Below are 4825 nucleotides of genomic sequence, written 5' to 3' on the forward strand. Positions count from 1 at the left end.
AGACAGCAGCATGTAAGAACATCTCAAAAAGAAAGGATCAGAGGAGCAGACAAGACAACCTAAATGAGGGGATGGGAGGGAGGAAAAAGGAAATTCTCTAAAACACACAATGTACTTAAACATATCAGAGTCAACCACTACGCCAAGCATGGGAAGGAGGGATGGGGGGAATGGGTGGGAATTGGATAGGGGCTAAACGGGCGATGTGTACATGTATGCCCACACAAGTTTTTTATCCCAATATGATGTATGAATATAATGCACCAATAAAAATTTAAAAATTACCTTCTCAAAAAAAGAAAGGAACAGAAAAATAATTCTTAAAAGTTAGAAATTTAAATCTTAAGCTATTAAGGAGTCATCTAAATTTATTATCACATTTATTTTTATATCATGATTTCTTAATTCTTATTAAACTAATACAATCTGGAGAAATAAATACTCCATTCCCTTTTGGCTGCATGTGTGTTAACAAGATTAGGAAGAACAGACTATGAGAGAACAAGCAAAGGGTACAGGAAATGGAAAGACAGGGAAAGAAAGATAAGGTTGAGGTGTGCGATAATGTTTATATGAACCCTCTCTAGATGCGCTGCATCCACCAACACAGTTCAAAGCTGAGAGCATGAAGTGTTTTCTCCTCACAGAAATAATCTGGGGACACAGTAAAAATGTATTAGTTATACAGCATAATGGTACAAGTTTCCTTTCAAAATTTTGTGTATATTTTCTCACGTTTCAAACCCCATCAATTAACTTGACCATATAAACCAATCCTGGTTAGCAAGAAGCACTGTTAGCTGCCATGTAAATGTTCTTCTTTCAAGGGTAACTTAGAGCTTCATACAGTAGAACTTCTTGAAAGGCATTCCTATTTCAGTTGGGTTTTCAATGCATCTGCAATCCTTAATATAGATTAAGTCTTGCCTTGGTTAAAGGTATGTATATAACATCCACTGGCAAAATTAGCTAATATCTTGTCCCAATAGTAGTTCTAAATGAATCTCTTTTAGTCCCCCTCCCCCAATAAAAGTATTTATCCAAATGCTTTGGTATTCCATAAATGGCTGGCAGCCAAGTTGCTTCTGAGCTGAGGAGGCCTCAAGCAGAGGAGATCAGAGAGGTGAAGAACAACCTGCATGGTATTCAGCTCCTCACTTCTGGCCAATCCACAGGAGTAAAATATGGATGGGATTTGTTATCTTCCACACCTGCAACTCCAGCATCCAGACGTTCCAGAGGGTTGAACTGCAAAAGCTGTTGAATGAGTGAGTGAGCCTCTTCAGAGACACATTCTGGCATGTTCAAAGTAGTGTGAGTATTTATTCCTGCTGGATGGCACTCAACCAAGGTCTTGCCAGTGAGAAGTTCAAAGAGGACAGCACCCAAACTCCACCAATCACAGGATTCAGTTTCTTCTGTGATTGCTCCAACCTCTGGGGCATAGTACATTCTCTCTATGGCATCTCTGTCACAGGAATCTTTAGCCTCACCCCGCCTGCTAAAATATCATAGGTGAATGTGTCCTCTATCATTCAATACGATGTTTGGGTTCAAATCCTTGCACACAATTCCCTCTCTTATGTAAAGCATCAAGGGGTACCACCATTTCAGCTGCCCATCTCTGAATGCAGCCCTCTGCGATGTAAAACCTGGAGTTTAGTGCTAATTTTTTTTATCAAGGTCCTCAAAAATCTGATGGATTTCCTTGTCTTCTTCTCATACTAATCCACTTTCTCCCTTCGTCTCAGAGTCTCTCTAGAATAAAGAAGTTGGTTCCTCTTTAGCCAAATCATCAGTTTGATCTGTAAACAACAATACTTCTTCTGTTTATAAAGCATCTGTGTTTGCACTGTATTCATTAGCACCTGAGAGTGGATTAGAAATACAGAATAAGCTTTCTTCTGTGTTGTTCACTTACTGCCAACCCCACCTCTCCAAGTCCTTGATACTTGGATGTGAGCTGCGTAATGAAGACACGTGTCCTGAATGACTGTGATCAACAGCTGACACCCCAAGATCTTCCTGTACATAGTGCATATCAGTCGTGCTATAGGATTTGAGCCTAGGAGCATCACTCAGTTTCTCTGTCTTTTGGTTCATGGGCTTGGCACTGCTCCCTAAGGCTGAGGCACAACACATCCACGGCTTCCAATAGTTTGATCTCCTTAGTCTTTGTAAACTTAGTAGGTCCCATGGCTGCAGCTTCTTTTTTTGGCTCCAATTCACCAGGTATATTTACAAGAAGATAAGGTCTTCCTTCATCAGTACCACTGGCATCATCAAAAGCAGCCTCCTTAAATGAAATAACTGGGAATGAATCATCTGAGCCCCTGCTTATGGTATCCTGAGCTTTAAACTCTATCTGGCTTTCACTGGAACTAAAACTCTTGGAAGTGCTATCTCCATCTGGAAGGGTAAAGAATTGTTTCAAAGGCTCTGATTTTAAACTATACAGTTTTTCTCCAAAATCAAGGCCCAGGAATTGACTTGTGCTGCCCTTACTGTCTATCCTAAAGAGTTCCATGGGGCTGTTTTTTTGATCTACTGAAGGAATCAGAAGGTCTTGGAGAGCAAACAGCATCTCCTGAGATCTTCTCCGTATGCTGGGGCTGTCACCATCAGCAGGCAGGTGTGCTGGGAATCTCTTAAAAGCTTTGGTATCAGCATCATTCCCTTCCATCTTCACAAAGGCATCCTCATTCAAAGACCCTGTTTCAATCTTTTCCTGCCCACACTCATTGCACAATGTTAAATAACTAGTAGTGCATTGTTCTTCTGAACTTGAGTCAGAATCTGGCCATCTTGAAGAGTTGTCTTGGCTATCATCTTCTTGGTTGCTATCCTCTTGAGAACTTAGAGTAAGGCTAGTTTTTCAAAGACAGAATGTTGAGCATGATTCCCCCATCACTTTCTCTGGATTCAAAGCTGCTGCCGTCCTGAGGACTAGAAGCTGGATGTTGCAGGTGGACTTTAGTAAGTGTGGACTTTTTCACTTCCTTGATATCAAAGCTTTCTTCATGACTTCTTTTCAAAAATTTACTGATATATGACCAGAGTTTGCCACCTTCTGCATATTTCAACACAAGAAGTACGACTCCTCAGAGATTATGTACTTGTGCAGACACACCATGTTGGGCACACAGCGGGGGATGATGGTCTTTCTGTTCCTGCTGTATTCACTGCTTTTCCTTACACCTTTTAAAATGAATGTCTGTTCTGTCCTTATGTCCATTACAAGCAAAACCTTGTCAATCACCCTAAGGAGCTCCTCGGCAGGGCTCCTTAGGTTCCAAGGGGGCCTTGAACTTAGTGATCCTGGAACTTGAGACCCACCATCGAGCTGTGGTTTCCTATAAAGTCTGGAAATACTTTCTGCCCGTGTGAGATACTCTGCTGTTCTTTTTTTCACAGCTTCTCGGTGGGTAGAACTTGATTCTTCTTGAACACTTTCTAGGAGTAAGTCGACTCATTGCCTATTAAAATCAGAAGCAGCTTCATAGTCGTCTTCCTCTTCCTTTTTTAAAGCCAGGTTTATTAATTCTCCTCCTTTCAACAAATAATCTCTTTTGCAAAGCTTAGGTTTTAAACTGCCAGGAAAGAGGCTACAACTCTCCCATTCTTCTGTTTTGTTCTGCTCGTTGCTAGAAGCAACAGCCCCTAGCACTGAAGAATCCAAAGGAAGATTGAGACCAAAGGCTGGAGTGGAGAATTTTGATTGGAAGCCATTCCATCATCTAACTCGGCAAGAGAATCCACATCAACAGTAAGAGAGTTCAGATCATTGTCACTGGAGAAGCCTTCTGTATTACACTCAGGAAAGGTTTCAATGAGAGAATCCATGTAACTTCAGCAGGACCAATTAATTCAGAACCATCATTAATTATTCCACCTTTGAAAAAGTCTTCAAGCTGTTTACTGTTGTAAAGAGCAGGAATATTGGCAGAGAACTGTAGCAGGTCGTCAGCACACTGTCTTCTCTCTTCAATAACAGTTTCATCAAATCGCCCAAATACTATTCCTTTAGCAAATGAAAGAAAGAGTTCTGCATGTCGGAACAAGATTTTGTGAATTTCCCATAGTTCTTTATGAAGTTTCTTAAAATCACTGAATCTCTTCCACACGATTATAAGAGTTTTCTGATTAATGGTTCACCAACAGTTGTTATTATAAAAGAGTTTTCCCCAAAAAAGGATTGAGGAAATGGCAAAGAGTGTGTTCATGGATAGGTTGATTCAGGATTCCCCCTCCTGGACATCCTCTGGATTTCTTCGTGAAACATCCTGGGCAGTGACTTTATACACTGTGTAGCCCCTCGGGTGTCGCTGGGACTCGGTGATAGTGTAGAAGCTAGCCAGGGCACTCTGCTCCCCGGGAGTGGTCATCCTCCCTATGCCGCTGCCGCCGCCAGCCCAGAACCATAGGGGCGACTGGGCCAGCGACGTCGGATCTCTCCTGATATATTAATCTTTACTCATCACCAAGCGATTTACTGATAACAAAATTTCTAAAATTTCATAGACAGGACATATTTAGATAATAGAGTTCAATTATTCTATTGATAATGATTATCAATACTATTTAAATTTTCTTTAGATATATGATCAGGCTTGTACCAGTTGATATAATTTCATAATGTGACAACTATAAAACACAAGAGTATGCCTTGGGAAACCATTATCTCAATTTAACAGAGTGATTTTGCAAATGTTGAATCTAATAAGAGAAATAATGCAAATCTTTGATTATATGTTCCATACATCTATAAAAAACCATCGAACTTTTAATAATATTAAATTTTATTGTTTATAATGTAGAACTCTAT

General features: G+C 40.3%; 1 pseudogene across 1 annotated transcript; it reads right to left on the reverse strand.

The window, feature by feature from the left end:
* Nucleotides 1-1146: 1146 nt before the first annotated feature.
* LOC308258872 (ribosomal protein S6 kinase delta-1-like) lies at nucleotides 1147-4385 on the reverse strand (annotated as a pseudogene). Its single transcript has 2 exons — nucleotides 4257-4385; nucleotides 1147-4139 (listed from the first exon to the last, which is right to left on the reverse strand). The product of its transcript is annotated as a ribosomal protein S6 kinase delta-1-like (transcript).
* Nucleotides 4386-4825: the final 440 nt, after the last annotated feature.

This window comes from Muscardinus avellanarius, assembly GCF_963383645.1.
Source record: "Muscardinus avellanarius genome assembly, chromosome: 2".
In the NCBI taxonomy this organism is placed as follows: Eukaryota; Metazoa; Chordata; class Mammalia; order Rodentia; family Gliridae; genus Muscardinus; species Muscardinus avellanarius.